The sequence below is a fragment of the Cydia fagiglandana genome, chromosome 12 (assembly GCF_963556715.1).
Source record: "Cydia fagiglandana chromosome 12, ilCydFagi1.1, whole genome shotgun sequence".
NCBI lineage: Eukaryota > Metazoa > Arthropoda > Insecta > Lepidoptera > Tortricidae > Cydia > Cydia fagiglandana.
In genome coordinates, this window is record NC_085943.1 from 9,954,300 (window position 1) to 9,973,210 (window position 18,911).

Consider the following 18,911-nt stretch of genomic DNA (forward strand, 5'->3'; position numbering starts at 1 on the left):
TCTCAATTATACAATTTTCACACAGGTAAAATGTACATACATTTCAGCTTGTAGGTACTTATCATATAACGATCGTTTTTGTTATAAAAAAATATTTATTTATTACACTGTGCTAAACATGAGAACAATATGTTATAATCTAGTTCCTTTTTATCCTATTCAGTTCACATACATTGTTCGTGGGTAATAAGGCCTACAAAATTTCCCTTTAGGCCTTATTATCCTTTATCTGGAATTAATTACGCCTTAAATTTAAAATGGTATACAGGGTGGAAAGATAAGTCGGGCCCTGGAGGGAGCCTTAAATCCTTAAGCTGGCTCATTTTACTTAAAGGAGACATTCCTTTATTTTTAAAAAGAAACAAAACTGCATTAAAAGTATTTTTCTTTTTTTATTCAATTTGGCTTGTCAAACGAAATTTTAAGTACTAAATATTAGATTTTATGGATATTTTGTACGACAGACGAGTGACCTAATGTTTCTTGGAGAAATGTTATCATTAACATTAACTGTATCGACTAGTAGAATAAACTTGCGAGTTTTTATTTTTTGGAATTTTTAGTCGGTTCGAGTCCCGGGCGAGGCAAACGAGTTTTAGAAAATCTTTGAATGCAGTTTTGTTTCTTTTTAAAAATAAGGTATAATTAAGGTAATTTCCCTCCAGGGCCCGACTTATCTTTCCACCCTGTATAGTAAATTAAGGCCTAGATTCATTTGATTGTTGGCATTTTGTTTTATGGTCAGGTGAAGCATATAAGGCCCACCTTTATTTTAACTGAAATAGTTCTATTAATAATTAGGATATTATTAACAAATCAATTCAATATAGATTTCTCATTTGTTCATGTTTCTTCATATACCAAAATAGTTATATAAATATTCCAGCGCTTTTGAAAAATACACGTTTTATAAAAAAAACCGGGCAAGTGCGAGTCGGACTCGCGCACGAAGGGTTCCGTACCATAATGCAAAAAAAAAAACAAAAAAAAGCAAAAAAGAAAAACGGTCACCCATCCAAGTACTGACCACTCCCGACGTTGCATAACTTTGGCATAAATTCACGTTTGTTGTATGGGAGCCCCATTTAAATCTTTATTTTATTCTGTTTTTAGTATTTGTTGTTATAGCGGCAACAGAAATATATCATCTGTGAAAATTTCAACTGTCTAGCTATCACGGTTCGTGAGATATAGCCTGGTGACAGACAGACGGACGGACGGACGGACGGACAGCGAAGTCTTAGTAATAGGGTCCCGTTTTACCCTTTGGGTACGGAACCCTAAAAACCATACCATGTTGGTTCGGAACCGGGCCTTGTTACTTGCACTGACAGTTGAACACTGACTTGAACAGAAGTTCAAGAATAACAGAAAATATTACCGGGCCTTATTAGCTTTTATCATGAATTAATTTCATCTTCAATTTAAAATGGTCTATAGTAAAATACGGCCTACATGAGTCATGGAAAAACAAATTGTATTTTATTTAGAAAGTACTTATATGTTGTTCTTAATCTTCAGTAAGCTGACTTCTAAGAGTATATCTATTATAATAATGTAGATTGACAGTTTACTTAGCAAATTGTACTTTTATACCTTTAGGTTTTATGTCGGAAGTATTTCAGCCAATTTGTACTGAAACAAGCATTTGAGCGTAATTAATGATGTTTACTGATTGTTAATCTTAAATATACCTATTATGTATGGCACTTAAATTATTTTAGCGGACCGAGCGGATATGTATGTTTGTAGACCACTTATTTATTTAAATAATTAAATTGTAATTCATTCAAAAAAAGGTTATTAAATGAGGGATATAGATACCTCACCTACCTTATTACAAAGCATTACAAAAATGTCCAAAGGCCAAAGTCACGCTGATAAGACATAAGACCTCATAAATACCTATAAATAAACGTTCACTGAAAAAACTTTAAGGCATTTCTGATAAGTAATTATTTTTCGTTACTGAGTTATCGTTTTGAACCGAATATCAATGAAATAAAAGCACGTTGTTATTTGATAGATACATTTATATAAACATCGTCACATGAAACCAATATAGGTACTCGTAAACCATACCACTGCGATGGAAATATCGTTCTTTCAACTGATAATATAGCCACAAAAACACGCTGAGACTGCAGGTCGAGTCTTGGTTTCAATTTCTTGATGATATATCATTGAATTAACTTTCAAAGCACGTGATAGCTCTCAGAATAGCAACAAAACTGGTTGAAACTAAAAATTTTATTGCTGATATTATGTGAACAACATTGCTTCGTCTTCATAAATAAAATTTTAATAATTTATATTGTTTACGTTAAAATGTGAAGAAATTTGTTGATAAATTGTCTATCTAGTATATTGACATTATGTCATATATGTTTTTAAAATGACGTAATATGAATGCCAGCACAATGAAAATTTATTCCAATAAGATAAAACAAATCTTCAAACTTTTTTAATTTTTAGTGAATTAGGAAGAAACTAAGTACGCTGATTTGGTTGTGTTCGTATATATTTTAAATAATTTGTTATATTTTTAAAGTATTATGACTTATGAATAAAAACAAATCAAAATTTTAATGACTCTGGATCTCCGTGTGACATTATTCATTTACCCTATTTATTTTGAACACAGTTTTTCACTGGTATCATCATTCGTATACGGACATGAATTTCTGTCAATATATATGCCAAATTGAACTGTCAATTTGGAAAAACCATGTGCGCGTCCGCTTCCAACGGCCCACAGCGGGCATCTGAGGAGAAGGAGAATTTGACAGATATGGCGGATGTATGGAAATTTTACGAAAGTTTACGTTTATGATTGAATTTCTCTGTAGCCTTTAAGAGGAAAAATAGGAAAAGCCTGATTCGTTGTAGTCTAGTTATCTGGCTTTCGAAATCACTCGATTTTGTAGCATGAGCATCGATTTTTTTATACAAATTTTACTAAACGCTGACACTCGTTCATCACGTTTTAGGTACAACTTTGCATGAGTGTATTTATTATATTGTAAAAGATTTCAAATTTTCAAGGGTGATTCGTTGTAAACACACTCTTTGGGATAATAATGATATTTATTATAATTTTTTTTATCAAGCGATGTGGACGCTAGCGACTAAACGGTGACTGCCTTTTTCGCTGATTTTGCACGACGCAGTCTTAACATGACGCGTCATAATGACGGTGATTAACTGATTAGTTGAACTGCAACCGTTATTATTACACCAGTGACCACTTGACCAGAGCTTCTATTCTGGTAGCAGTAAAATCGAATGCGCATTGGTTGATAACAACTCAGTGCCTAGCACTTTGTGATACGATTATCCACTAGAAAGACTATCTAGTATAGAGTAGTAGTAGATTATCTAATGGATAATCGTATCGTAAGATAAATAGACTTTATAGGGCGAATTAGAATTAGACAGCCGTCGCTTCTGCAACAACTACTTGTGTACCAAATCTCGGAATTTAGTTAACGGGCGGTGGGCAGAAAACTGGTCTGTGGCTTGGCTTAAAAGAAGCATTTAATATGATTTCAACACGGAGATAAGAAGAGACTATTATAATTAAGATAGTAATTGTCACAGCCCATTAGCCACTATTACTTATTTACAGTATTTTGGTTGAGCAGCATCGCATGCGGCGCGCGCGCAGAAAGCGTGGCGCGCGCTGGAGCGCGGTGCACGCGTCGCGTGAAGCTCCGCTCATTAGAGATCTGCTCTAAACACTGGCTGAAACTGCTTGTTAGGATTACATCCAGCCTTTGACACGAGAGAATATTGATGGACGATTGTTACTCACTGTGTACATACAAATATTACCGTAAGCAAAGCACTAACATGACGCGTCATAATGACGGTGATTAACTGATTAGTTGAACTGCAACCGTTATTATTACACCAGTGACCACTTGACCAGAGCTTAGAAGTAGATTAGATAGGGTAATTATAGATCCGTTCTAAACACAGTAATACAGTAATAAAAAAAACCGTCAACCGGGACATATTTCATGCCCAAAGGTATCAGACTACATTAATTGAATGCTGGCTATAATTTGTTTGTCTTTCCCATACATTAGAACACAACTTGACCGAATCACATCTCAATAGTCGAAGTTTGTGATCCATAGAGCTTCGCACTTGCGACCCGAGTTCCGCCTTGGCTATTTTGTATGTAATAGTGACAAACGACAATGTCTCATAAAGTCATAAATATTAACAAAGTACGGCCCGCGACACCTCCGTTAACTACTATGTGGCCCTTGGCTGCTAAAAGGTTGCCGACCGCTGGTCTACACTGACAATTTATTATAACTTATTTTGTTGTCAATCAAAACAATTTCAACATGAATATTTACCTCCCCGCCATGTATCGCTCCGCAAATATCGTTATCTGAAACAATAAATAGCTCATGTGAAATGCGCACGACATGCAACTCAAAATAGATCCAATAAAGTCAATGGCTCTATTGGAATTACAGGTAAAACCCATGGCTTGCTAATACTAAAGAGTCGTATGAAGCACAAGTCGTCCCCTACCTGCTATACCACAGAATAAATAATAGGTAGTACTGCCGTACAGAAAGGAAACTTCCTACAAAACCGAAGCTTGAAAGCGGTTCAGGGTCGAATCGTGCTGTCCCTTTCTAATATATCGCACAAATCCCTTTGGGATATTTTGAGTTATCAAAATTCAAGACATTATCTTATCTGTGGTCGTGCACGCAAAGGAACGTCAATCGGAGCAATGCTGAGCCGAGCGGAGCAGAGTTTGGCCGAAGTCAGGAGTTTCGCACCCCTGGCTATATACGTATAGCCAGGGGTGCGAAACTCCTGACTTCGGCTTCGACTTCGTACGGCCCGGCCACATCTCATAATTTATGATTATTGGAAACTTAACTTTATTTTTAATTAAGATTGAATCTCCAATGATCATAAATTTGAGAAGTGGCCGTACCAGGCAGGGGACGAAGTGCTTTAGAGTCGGACCAAGAAAAGTCTGCAGCGAATTTGATAGCCCACGTGTTATTTTAAACGTCAAACTTCTATAAAATTATGACGTATAAATGACACTTGCACTGCGTGGGCTATCAAATCCGCTGCAGACTTTTTATGGACTGACTCTAGTATCAAGTTGTTTTTGAGTAAAATTGGGTGCAACTGCAAACGTTTATGTTCGAGGTGAGTTAAGTAACGAAGTGGGTTAATTATGTAATTACTTATTACTTGTTATTTTATGCCGCAAGCGCTGCTTGACACTAAAATTTTCGCCAATGGTCAAATCCCTTGGTTTAAGGGTGACCGCTTAAGTCCCCTAAGGTTGACACCTCTACCTTCCAAAAAGAAGAAGGGGAAAAGGGCATCTTATATGACCCGGTCTACGGTCTGTTCTATTTGAAACTCTACTAGACCGAAGACAGACCATCTTCGGTATTATTTTCATATAACTGAAGGACTGCATTTCCTTCAGTTTTATCCATTCATAGTACACTCCGAAAAAAAACATCGAATGAAATTAAATGCAAAATTATTATCAAACATTTCGTCTCTACATGTTGATTACCGATACCACAGAATAAATAATAGTACTAGGTACAGAAGACTCACTCCCTAACAAAACGCGTCTGTTACGATCAGCACAGATACGAGAATGGCCGCTAGGTGGCGACTGCGCCACGCGCGGCTTATGGCAAACCCCAAAATTGGGGCCGAACGGATGTACTTTTAGCTACCTGTAGCAAAGCGACGAAATCGCGGAGTGAGCCACGCCTGCCGATACTGATAAGTACTGTTGAGAGAGGAAATTCAAATTGTGATAAAAATACATCTAAATAAGGCAGTATTACATGTGATGTTTTGGAACAGGGTAGTGGGTTGCGTGATGGCAGTGTCAACATTAGGATCCATTCACCTTTGCACCCGGTGAACTCCGCCCTCTGACCGGTAAAGCCGTGTTCATACTCGACCGAATACCTACTGATATATTTTACTAAGCAGTGGGAAAGTAAACGATTTTGGTTCGTTATTTTCATATATGTACTTATACCCTAGTAACATTTAATCTTCTATATATATAAATGCAAGTGTCCTGACTGACTGATTCATCAACGCAGAGCCGAAACTACAAAAGACAGAAAGTTGAAATTTGCACACCAGATTACATTTATAAAGTGTACAAGAGATAAGAAGCGATTTTGAGAAATTCAACCCCTAAGGGGGTTAAAAAGGGGATGAAAGTTTGTATGGGGTTAAAGTTTTCTTTTAAGCTAGGAATTTGAAACTTCGTAAAAAGATATATTATTAAAATGCAAGAAAACTAATTTCAGCGTTTTTGAAAATTGTTCCCTTAAGGTGGTGAAAAAGGCGTTGAAAAATTGTATGGATATCAAAAATTTTTTCGAGTGCGGGACTTGAATCTTTGTATTTAGGGATATTATTAAAAGACAGGAAAAGTAATTTCAGCGTTTTGTAAAATTCATCCTCTAACAGGGTTAAAAAGGGGTTGAAAGTTTGAATCCATTACAAATGCTTTGAAACTTCTTAGAAAGGCATAATAGCCGATTACAAAAAAGTAATTGCAACACTTTTGGAAATTTAACCCCTAAGGGGGTTAAAAAGGGGATGAAAGTTTGTCTTCGGGTGCAAATTTTATTTTAAGCTAGGAACTTGAAACTTTGTAAAAAAGTATTAAATTGAAATACAAGAAAACTAATTTCAGCGTTTTAGAAAATTCATCCCCCAAGGTGGTGAAAAAGGGGTTGAAAGTTTGTATGTATATCAAATTTTTTTTCGAGTGCGTGACTTGAATCTTTGTATTTAGGGATCTTATTAGAAGACAGGAAAAGTAATTTCAGCGTTTTGTAAAATTCATCCCCTAACAGGGTTAAAAAGGGGTTGAATGTTTGAATCCATTACGAATGGTTTGAAACTTCTTAGAAAGGCATAATAGCCGAGTACAAAAAAAGTAATTGCAACGTTTTTGGAATTTCAACTCCTAAGGGGGTTAAAAAGGGGATGAAAGTTCGTCTTCGGGTGCAAATTTTATTTTAAGCTAGGATCTTGAAACCTTGTAAAAAGGTATTAAATTAAAATACATGAAAACGAATTTAAGCATTTTTGAAAATTCATCCCCCAAGGTGGTGAGAAAGGGGTTGAAAGTTTGTATGGAGATCAGATATTTTGTGAGTGCGGAACTTGAATCTTTGTATAAGGGCATAACTATTATTAGAATATAAGAAAAGTAATTTCAGCAACCAACATCAAAATCCACTTGACTTAAAACTTCATACAACTTGCTAAAAAAGAAAAGTTATTTCAACATTGCTTGGATATGAAAATTATAGGTACTAAAGATGTAAAAATGTTGAAGATAAGATTCCACGCGGACGAAGTCGCGGGCAACAGCTAGTTTAAGATAAATAACGTATTAACGTAAACATCTTAAAGCCTTTTAAGTTCTTGTTAAGGTACATAAATCTTTTTTTACTGAAGTATAATCATTTAAGAGTTTGTTAGTTCAAATTCAAAGTTAATAACTATTTTACGTAACTTAGAGCGTTAAAAATAATAAAAACTGTTCTTCATTATAATATTATCTGATGGTAGCACGCAGACCGCAGACGTTATATAAAATAACGCCCAAAAAACGCTTAAACGGATCAAGTTATTATTTTCTAACCTAATCCGTTAACTCAATAACGCCGCCTTATGGGATACTAAAATATTTCCAGCCTGAAACTTTGAAGCTTATTTCTAAGCCAATAAGGCTCATTTATGATTACGTTTTCAGGTATTACAGGTGATTGACATATTGAATGTATGCTTTACCGGCAAACAAGCTGAATGGGTCAAATAATTGCGTGTTTTATGAAATTGTACAATTTGATAGACATTGATTGATGTAGTACAGATGTAGTGCATAATTATTTTCCTGCGTATTTTCACAGAAACGTACGAACGTGTCTTGCTATTTCAGTCAGTCTCGGTACAAAAAGTACTGACGTTGACTGAACTAGCATGACAAATACGAACGTTTTCGAGAAAATACGATGGATATTTGGTTGGATATACATATATAGTTTCAAATTTCAAAGTTTTTAGTTAGCCATTGTTCTAAAGCTTTTTCAGCAGGACATAAGGACATTTAGGCCCACTTGCACCAACCCACAAACCCGGGGCTAAGCGGTTAAACCGTTAACCTAATGTCAAATTGTACTGGTAACCATGGCAACTCCAGGTTTAACCGGTTAACCCTGGATTAGTAGAATGGTGCAAGTGGCCCTTGTGTTGAACTAAACTCTTGATTTAGACTTAGATTTAGACTAAGAAATAAAGGCTTTGATTCTTTGAGTTATTTTATTACTAGATTATTCGTTTTTATTGGTTAAACTATGACCATAGCAACATTTCTTAAAGTCTATTGGATGTATTTGATGCACGTCACGTCCTTACTTGATATAAATTACATTTGAACTAAATAACAATTAAATTATAATCGGTTGCTGGTCAGTTATTCTGTTTGCGTAGTCTCAAAACTTAACAAAACGCCTACCAGAATTAATTATAATCAAATTACTAAATCTAAAGGAAACGCTGAAGGTCAACTTCAGACAACAACCAAAAAAGTCTAAATACACGCGTAACGAATGCAGCTTAATAACTTTTGCAACGCAAAGGTACTAGGCTCACATAAATAGCATGGAGAGTTGCGACAGACGTTGGGCAACGACGCAATTACGGCGCCTCTAAATTCTCTTGGGTGCAAACCTCGGCTTAGAATAAGCTTGTTTCCTGTACCGTTAACAGTAAAAGTATATCATAAAAATAATGAAGTACCTAATACTAAGAATAAGCGCGGAAATGACCAGCCAACGTATAATTAAGTTTGAGTTTTAATAGTTTTTTTTTAAACTAGTATCAACAAACATCAGCAATCATGGGCATCCTGTAGACCTGTACTATACTGCTACATGCATTTACCTTTTCCTTACCTATCAATTATGTAGTCTTCACTAAGTATTCATAAAGTTCTTGGCATTAAAAAGTTTAACCCTGAAATTAACGTTTTTGACGTTGACGTTGACGAACGAACGAAGAACGTCAATTAGAACACAGGCGAGAACCCTGAAATAAGAACCTCGGCGCGATTCGGGAAATTAAAATTTAGCCGTGGAACGTCACATATATTTACTATTTCATATCTAATGAATCTCTAATTCATTTCCCGAATTGCGCCGCCCGTTTCTGTCCATTGTCTCGCTCTTATTCGCAATAAGAATTTGCAAATCCAATCATTTTGAAATATCAAAGACTGTGTAACTGTTTAATGTTAAAGATATGCAATAATAAATGCAAATTTATCTTACAGAAGTAAGTTGCAAAATTACCGTCTCGGTAAAGTCGTTTCGGCTGATGAAGATAACACGTGGTCGTTAAGATAATGTGGGTCTGGTTCGCCATTAAAACAGGGTCAATAAAGTTATAAACGAATTAAATGTGAAATGCATTAAGTACCTAAGTAATAAGTATTTAGGGCGGTTTCAGACTAGCGTTTTATACGAGCGTACGCGTACGCGCACTTCGTGCGTGTATTAAGCTCGTATAGACCCAATGTAGAGAAAAGTATCGCGCGTGTAAGCTCGTAACGCCGAAACGACCGTAGAAGAACACGCTAGACTGAAACCACCCTTAGGTCGGGAGAAAAATATGACAAAAGGACGAATCCTAGGTCCATGAGGACTCAGTTCACAGTTCTATTAAATTAGTTAGTCAAATCTTTCAGACACGATTTCGTTGATATACTCCGCAGAATCTCGTCTTGGTTATACCCAGCCAAAAACTGATCGGAATTCACAAAAATTTACCAAAAGGATCTAAAGAAACAAATTACATCTACATAATATTATATAAATATCATTGAGTGTGAGTGCCCTGACAACCTATGAACAACCTTTTTGGCACAACAAATGCTGCATGCTGGTTTATAATACGCAAAAGGTCCAGAAAACTGCATAATATATCTCTACTATTTTGCCATTGGCTGTAGTTACTTCTGCATTAAGAAAAGCAAATAAAAATATTGATAAAAGAGTTTTTAACCGATACTAACGCACACAAATTTTTCATTCACTCATTTCGATTAATTCATGACGGTATTGAGGTGAACGAACCTTTACAAGACAAGATAAGATAAGACTTTTAAACAAATCTGTAAACTGGATATAACGCATACGTTCAATACAATTCAGTTCTTGCTATTCTTCGTAATAAAATTGTAATAATTTTATTTAGGAATATAAAGCTGGTAGAAGCATGCTTATAAATGACCAATGAACGAAACCCCTCGACAGCTAATGATTATATGCAGATATAAACATGTACCCTAGACATGTTTATTGGACTAATTATGTCGAAATGGACATTGCAGATTGCAGTTTTGCAAGATATTTCTGAGATGATAATTAACATGTACATATTTAAGTTATTTATAGAACGCACGATGTTTTCCTTAAACGTTTTGAATCTCCGGTTGTTTTATTTACTTTTGATAAGTTTTGAAAAAACTAACCTAACCGGTCCTTTGATGCTTAGGCAAAATAATTATTTTCTGAAGTCGATAATACTGTATTGTGTAGTAAAGTTAAATAAATTTAATGAAGATAATTAACACACATAATGTAATTGCTAATGATATGACTTCTTTCTGTGACTATCGACCGAGCGTGTTATTAATCGTAATCGTAAAATGCAAGTGTTGTACAGTCAACGGTAAAAATATGGGTGTACAAATCATTTCAAAAATATGTCCCATAACTATTATGTCAGTGAATTAAGAACTATGGGACATATTTTTGAGTAAGTTGTCTACACCCATATTTTTACCGTTGACTGTACAGTCACCTGCACTAATATGTTACACAACGAAGGCCGCAAAAATATCTGACACAATCTTATTTGTAGAGCCATAAGAGCGTGTCACATATTTTTGCGGCCTTTAATGAGTAACATATTATTGCAGGGGACTGTACCTAATCAGCCCCCATGGCGGTGTCTTAAATTTTAAGAAATAATGAATAGGTACTCAATAGATATAAATTTGAAATAATTTGCGTGTTGCAGATCATATTAAGCCTTATTTTTATAGTCCAGTCCAGACTCCAGACACTAAAATAACAGTACAAATAGCCAATTTACTACCTATTTTTGTAACAATTTAGTACTAAATTTTCAGATTAAAAAAAAACATTTATTTATAGAAGATATACATATACATTACTAAAAGAAATTAATAACTAGCTTAAATCTAAAATAGGCCATTTGTACCAAGGATGCTGGCGGCATTTCCCCGCTGTATCGCAAATGACAGATTAATTTGAGAGTTCTGTCCGCTGTAGGTACTCCTGCACATTGTTCTGCGTAATTAGAATGAAGGAAGCCACCGCGTGGCAATGCGCACGGCCGTGGCCGGTTCCGCTGCTTCCGCTTCAGAGATGCGAAGGTTTTGGAGCCAGTAAAAAATACTTGCAATAATTGTTTCAAGGTGTATCTCTTACCAGAGCTAACGGAGAGTATTCGTTGCGCTGTCATATTTTAATAAATATATCTAGTTTATTCTTCGGTGACGGTAATCAGTGGCGAAAACCTTAATATTTTTTTTTACTATCTAAGTTCAAATTTAAACAGTTGAGGGGTGAATGATTTGCAATAAGGGGTTAATGCATAGTATGAGTACATCGTATGACACTATTTCTGCCGTTTCCGGTCTTCCGGATAAGAAAAATAGGGTTTGGAAGCCATACAAACCATTTGAACAGATTACCTACAGCGCACATTAAACTTCAGCCCTATTGTGCACCTTATTCCATCGGAATAAGAATCCACGCAGTTTATACTGTAATATTCTTATAACAAGTGTATTTCTAGGTGACTGGTGAACAGATTAGTGGGAACTGTGGAAAGCCTTGACATTCATGACTCAAAAGCCGGGTTGGCTGCGCCGCGCCTCATATTTTTCTAACATATAGGTCATACGAATACTATTTAAAATCAAACATAAATGAGTATAAGGTATTTTTAATTTGCTGAAACACAGACATAAAAATTGGTAATCTACTACTTTAGTTGATTTAACCAAATACTAATACTTAACCTGGTTTTAGATAGGGTAAGGTGGGATAAGACTAACATATATAGTTTATATTTTACTTGGGACAAGACAAACAGTAGGTATGAGGATTTTATACAAGTGATAGTCTTACCCTGGTGATAGTCTTAACCCACCTTACCTTAGATATATGTAATAGGATATCTACCAGTACATAAAACAGCACAATTTAACCTATATATTGGTTTTATTTATAGTTTTGGACTGCGTAGATGTAGATAATAAAAAGTCAAGTGTAACTTCAATGTAAAATTCTAGGCAAATGCCTAATATACTCGTAAATACCTAGGGAACTATATAATTAGATAATTACAAGAAAATAACTGATCAAAGATCTTTCACGTACATTTTAAAACGTTCCTAATGAGTCAAAAATGTGTGATCACTCCTGAAAATGTTTTCAAAGAAATGACAGACTTGTAGATCTAAAGTTAATTGTCTGTCAACATTTCACCGAATAAATACATGTGAGCTCCGGTGAGATCGAGCGTGACGCACGCTCGTGTGCCGGCCATTTTACGTTTTTACTCGAAAATACTTTTGCTTTGCAATCACTGTGACATGAATTAATTGTTGTGACAGTTGTATTTTCATCGTGTTACGTGCAGGTTTCATAATCAAAGATAATCTTTAGATATACCTGATAGAAATTGAAAGTCCTGTGACGCCGCTATGCGTATACAATACACGGTGGCCAAAAAAATAAGTGCATTCCTGTTGCCTGGGAGGTTTTGTGATTTCGGGGTTGGTCCCATAGTAAAAGTTACTCAGAATAATCCCAAAACCTCCCTGGCAACGGGAATGCACTTATTTTTTGACCACCCTGTATAGTCTAGCCTAGCAGGCTAGTGTCTGTACAATTTTATTTGGAAAATCCTGAGCTGACATCAATGTGTTTTTCTTTGTGAAAGCCTTATAGGTTTTACATTCTTAAGCACTGAAAAAACACACACACATATATATAAATAGAAATTAATTTTGATCATTTGTTGGTCTTAAATAAATTTAATTTTAATTTAATTTTTAGTGTGGTGGCATCAATTATTTACGTATCTATTATGCCGTTTAAGGGAGAAGGCGATGGTGCGAAATCTCACCAATGCTCATGTGAGAGAAAGGAAAGTTTTGACAAATATTAAATTCAGAGCTCAACTAGGGTGCGGAGTGTTAGGGTCGGCAGCGCGCATATAACACCTCTGGAGTTGCAGGTGTCCATAGGCTAAGGAGACTACTTACCATCAGGCGGGCCGTATGCTTGTTTTCTACAATAGGTACAAAAGCCTACATTTTTACATAATCATCCAATATGAAACCAATTCCAATATGTATCCAATTCGTTTCGTTCTAATCCTAGAGCAAATAATCTACGTAAACAATCACATTTAAGGCGGTGTTACGTAAAGTGCTATAACTCAACTGATGCATATTTATCACTCATACCGTCGTACTTCGTGAAGTACCATTTCAAATCTTATCTCTTACGCAAGAAACTTGCAGATTTATCTCTTTTTATTAATTATGTATATTTTAGAGAATTATGAAAGTCTGAACTTCTGAAGTGGAATGTTCATTTTATTGAAGCAAATTACGGGCCAATTCGGATTTCGAGATAATCACAAGATCTAGAGACGATCTAGAGACGAACGGCTCGATTCGGGAAATGAATTAGAGACTCACTAGATATGAAATAGTAAAGATATGTGACGTTCCACTGCAAAAGGTACCTTATGGCGCCTAGCGCCGCGATTCGGGAAATGAATTAGAGATTCACTAAGATATGAAATAAAGAAGATATGTGACGTTCCAGGGAAAAAGGGACCTTATTGCGGCCGGAGCTTACGTCGCATAGCGCCGCAATAATATTGCAGCGGCGTTAATAATAGCGTAAGCGCCACCCGCCTTTACGTCTTTACGCGTTACGTCTGGGACATCACATATCTTTACTATATCGTAGCTAGTTAATCTCTAATTCATGTTGCTTTTAAGAGATGATACCAGCAGACAACAATACCTCAACTTGACCCACCTTCCTCTACGCACAACTCATTTTTCTCAACAACCTACAGCTAATTAAAGATGCACAGATTGCGTAACAGAGTTCCAAAATGACCCCAACCTAATCAATCGACTAATAATCACTCAAGCATTTGATAAAAAAAATCGTTATACGATTCCAACGCGCTCAAGTAGCGTGCATGCAGAGAAATCAGATATACATATTTATAGGTAAGTATATGGCTTTCTTTCATTAGTATTTGAGATGAACGCAATATATGATGTACGCACGAATTAGCGTTGTACACAAAATGGTTTACGGGCAAATTTGATAAACTGCCCACGGTATCGCGAGGATAATCGGTGTGGTTTAAATTATTGTGTACCGTAAAATGGGGTGAGTTGGGTGAAATTTGACTTTCAAACCTCGATAAAATTGGGTAAGTAATAGAACGTATACAAACCTATAATATATTGCTCAGAATATATAAATTCAATTAGTATAATTTTGAATGGCATAACGTGCAATTAGTATAACGTGCGATACGTATAACAATGAATTCTATAATTTTATATTGTATAATGTACTTTACATATAATATCGTTTATGATAAGTAGGAAAATGTATAACATTGAAATAATATAATACATATACAAAACGAATATCGCACAATAAATATAAGAGATGCAATTACGACGATAGCATGGATTGTAAAGTTGCTCCATAAAATGTTTTTCTAATTATGTGTGGGTAAGAAGAGAAATTATATTCACTCTTAATTTTTTTTTGTATAAACAATATACTTTGAGTTTGCCGTGATTAGTACGTAATTACGTGTTTTCCATAACCTAACCTAACCTAACCCACTTTTCTGGTAGCAGTTTTTTTTCTCTGAGGGGTCGCAGTTCAAACCTAACCTAACCCACTTTTCTGGTAGCAGTTTTTTTTCTCTGAGGGGTCACAGTTCAAACCTAACCTAACCCACTTTTCTGGTAGCAGTTTTTTTTCTCTGAGGGGTCACAGTTCAAACCTAACCTAATCTACTTTTCTGGTAGCAGTTTTTTTTCTCTGAGGGGTCACAGTTCTAACCTGACCTAATCCACTTTTCTGGTAGCAGTTTTTTTTCTCTGAGGGGTCACAGTTCAAACCTAACCTAATCCACTTTTCTGGTAGCAGTTTTTTTTCTCTGAGGGGTCACAGTTCTAATCTAACCTAACCCACTTTTCTGGTAGGAGTTTTTTTTCTCTGAGGGGTCACAGTTCAAACCTAACCTAACCCACTTTTCTGGTAGCAGTTTTTTTTCTCTGAGGGGTCTCAGTTCAAACCTAACCTAACCCACTTTTCTGGTAGCAGTTTTTTTTTCTCTGAGGGGTCACAGTTCAAACCTAACCTAACCCACTTTTCTGGTAGCAGTTTTTTTTCTCTGGGGGTCACAGTTCAAACCTAACCTAATCTACTTTTCTGGTAGCAGTTTTTTTTCTCTGAGGGGTCACAGTTCAAACCTAACCTAACCCACTAATTTTCTGGTAGCAGTTTTTTTTCTCTAAAAGTCACAGTTCAAACCTAACCTAACCTACTTTTCTGACAGTTATTATTGGTTAAGTACTAAGTATAAACTTTGAAATTCTGAGCTATCCTATCCAAATAATTTTACCAATGTTTTGTTCAGATAATTATATGAAATTTTATTAATTATTTTAATTTATATGCGTAATAAATGTTATATTAAATATAGTTAGTTTATATGTATAGTATATCAAACAACGATATGTATATAGAATGTTATATTATTTTTATGTTATACTAATTGAAAATATACATTTAGTGTATTATACATAAGATGATTATACTTTTTGAACGTTTATAAACTGAAATTATACCAAAAGTGCATATTCATTATGAGACGCACCCGATAAAATTATATTTATACACGTGAAAACTGAATGGTGTATATAATAAGTGGTTCGGACGTTTGTATTTTACTTTGGGTAGTTCCATTTTATAACTTTGACGATAAAGAGGAAAAACCACCTCACCCCGTAGTGCCTCGTATTTGGGGTGAGAGGGTTTTTCATACAAAGGTGATTTTGGAAGATTGTTGGATGGATTTTTTTTTATTATGTGTATTACTATAGCCCCATTTTAAATTGGAATACATTATTTTTGTAGCCTTAAAATCCCTTCTCACCCCCCTCTCCAACCTTCTCTCCCCATTCATAACCCAACTCTCCCCGCGAAACCTACTCATGTTTTACGGTATTTATTTATATTTTATAATATGGATTGTGTCACGCACCGTTACTCGTATGTCATATAATACATAAATATGTTTACGATCCATGTACTATAATCTATAATCTATACTATAGTAACAGCACCAGTCATCACATTTAAGAGGGAATTTGGAGTATTTGTGATATTTCCCTAATACATGTGAATGGTCTACCGCTTAGCGTATTGAAAGATGAAAGTCCTACCCGTCTTTCATGTTTCAGGCGTGTTGTATCAAAGATACTGCAATGAGTTTCCACATACTTAACAAATTAAAACTATGCTATTTTTCTCCAGTCATGGACACCAAAGCTCCAGTAATGGGCCCCCCAGTAATGGACACTGCTCTATCAGTATAAAATAGTGAAATAGGTCATCAGATCTGGTCCATGTTATCATAATATTGAATTATCATCCGATTTGCATATTTAATTACGAATACAAAATTTCAACTCAATCGGAAAACCGGAAAGTGGCTCAAACTCGGCTACCAAGATTTGACCCACACTAAAAAACGATATTAATTTATCCGAAGTCCGAGCATACCTCCTGGTTGACATATTTCGTAACTAAATTTACTTTTGTATTGTTTAAACATGAAATGATGGCATGGCAAGCATCATTATGTAAATTGTCCCATTATAGGAGGTATGCAGTTTCACAGCTCCTATAATGGGATTGGGCCAAATACCACTATTTTTTTACATCTGTGGAGTCACAACATAGTATGTTGTATACTTTATCTCATGGTAAATGCAATTAACAAAACACATTCTAGTTTTCATCAAGTATTAATTAATTAAAATTTAATAAATTAACTCACCTCTCTTAGCGAAGTTGTTAAGAATTCGTAGTGGTATTTTTTTCAGTGACACGACAACTTTTGGGTTGACGCCAATTTCTTAAAAAAACAACCAAATTTAATAAAAATTCAAACTGAAACAGCTCTAGGACTCTTATTTATGATAATATACAGGCAATGTTTATAAACTACTTTTAGACACTTATTTTACAGGATTTGTGGTTTTTTGTCCCATTACTGGTTCCACGCCCATCATAGGGTACACTACTATATATACTATAATCTTGATTGCAAATTATAATATTAACACCACAATAAAATTATTGTTTTAAATATTTGAAAGGAAAATAAATCGTGCGCCTAAGTTTTAATTGCTGAGTAGAGTATTTAATTCATATAAAAATTGTTTTTATTGCATTTCTGAAAAAGATATGACTTTCTTTGATGAGAAATACTATATTTCAAAGCCAGTGTACAAATAAGACAATATAGGTAAATATAAATAAGTATTAACAACTTAAAATGAATAGGTATTGACTACCGTTCCTACAATATTTAACCCCATACCTACGGGCTGATTTAGACGGCGCGCGAACTCGCATGCAATTTTAGTTACATTGCGGACTGTTGGTTCCGTCCAATTCAACCGACCGATCAAAACCCGCAATGTAATGAAAGTCGCATGCGAGTTCTCGCATCGTTTAAATGAGCTCACTCAAACAACGTCCTATTATAGTATGAAACTGTCAATACACGATTTGTATTATGCGACATCACCCAGTCCACCTGACAACGTAAGCAACAATGATTACTGCTATTTGTGTAATGAGGCCTGTTAAGCTACGTCTACACTCTACGCCACATACAGTGACATTAGGGATAAAAAGTGCTGTGTTGGCAGCATTACCTCATCGACGTCTGTGTGTAGAGAATTTATATTTATTTGTTGTAAAATACATAAAAAATCTGCTTCTTGTATGTATGACGTTCTCAAAATTAGCAGTTTTTGAATAATCCCATTCTTATCATAACGAGAATGCAAACATATATATTTTTTAATATTACTTATTGCGTGTTAGTTTTACTGTTAAGATTTTTAACGGGTGTCAATGAGTCAGACTGCGAGTAGAAAATACTCAGACGTGTGGGTTACACCCACATCTACATATTAAGTACAAGTACAAAAGCAGTATATAATAAAAAGTTACCTGAAGACATCGCCTTACCAATAAAGGATAAGACTCTAACCACGTTAGCTTTGCACACACTTGGCAATAAGAATGCATACATTACATTGACATATAATATCTAGGGACTGGCTTAACGGGCAATAATAATGAGGCATGACAGGGGCCAGAGGGGCTACCGCGAAAACCGAAATTCGCATTTTGAGGGGATCTTTCTCTTTTACTCCTATGAAGGCGTAATAATAGTGACAGAGAAAAATGCCCGCAATTTGCGAACTTCGATTTTCGCGGTTATAGCCCAGTACAGCGGTGTGACACCGCTACAACGCGATTGGTTGATGAGTTCGCATCACGCGAGCGATTGGTTGATGAGTTCGCATTACGCGCGCTATTGGTCGCAAATAGTTGCGTTAGACTGCACGATTGGCTGGAATTCGTGAGTAACACCGCTGAACTAGTACCATTTTTAGTGCCCGTAAG

The 18,911-nt window shown here is 35.5% G+C and overlaps 1 protein-coding gene across 1 annotated transcript in view; it reads right to left on the minus strand.

Moving 5' to 3' along the window:
* LOC134669548 (mucin-2) overlaps positions 1-18,911 on the minus strand; it is a 99,707-nt gene that overhangs the window by 52,089 nt on the left and 28,707 nt on the right. The window contains exon 2 of the mRNA XM_063527154.1: positions 4,371-4,405. The gene's annotated coding sequence lies outside the window, so the exon portion shown is untranslated. The remainder of the gene's footprint in view (positions 1-4,370; positions 4,406-18,911) is intronic.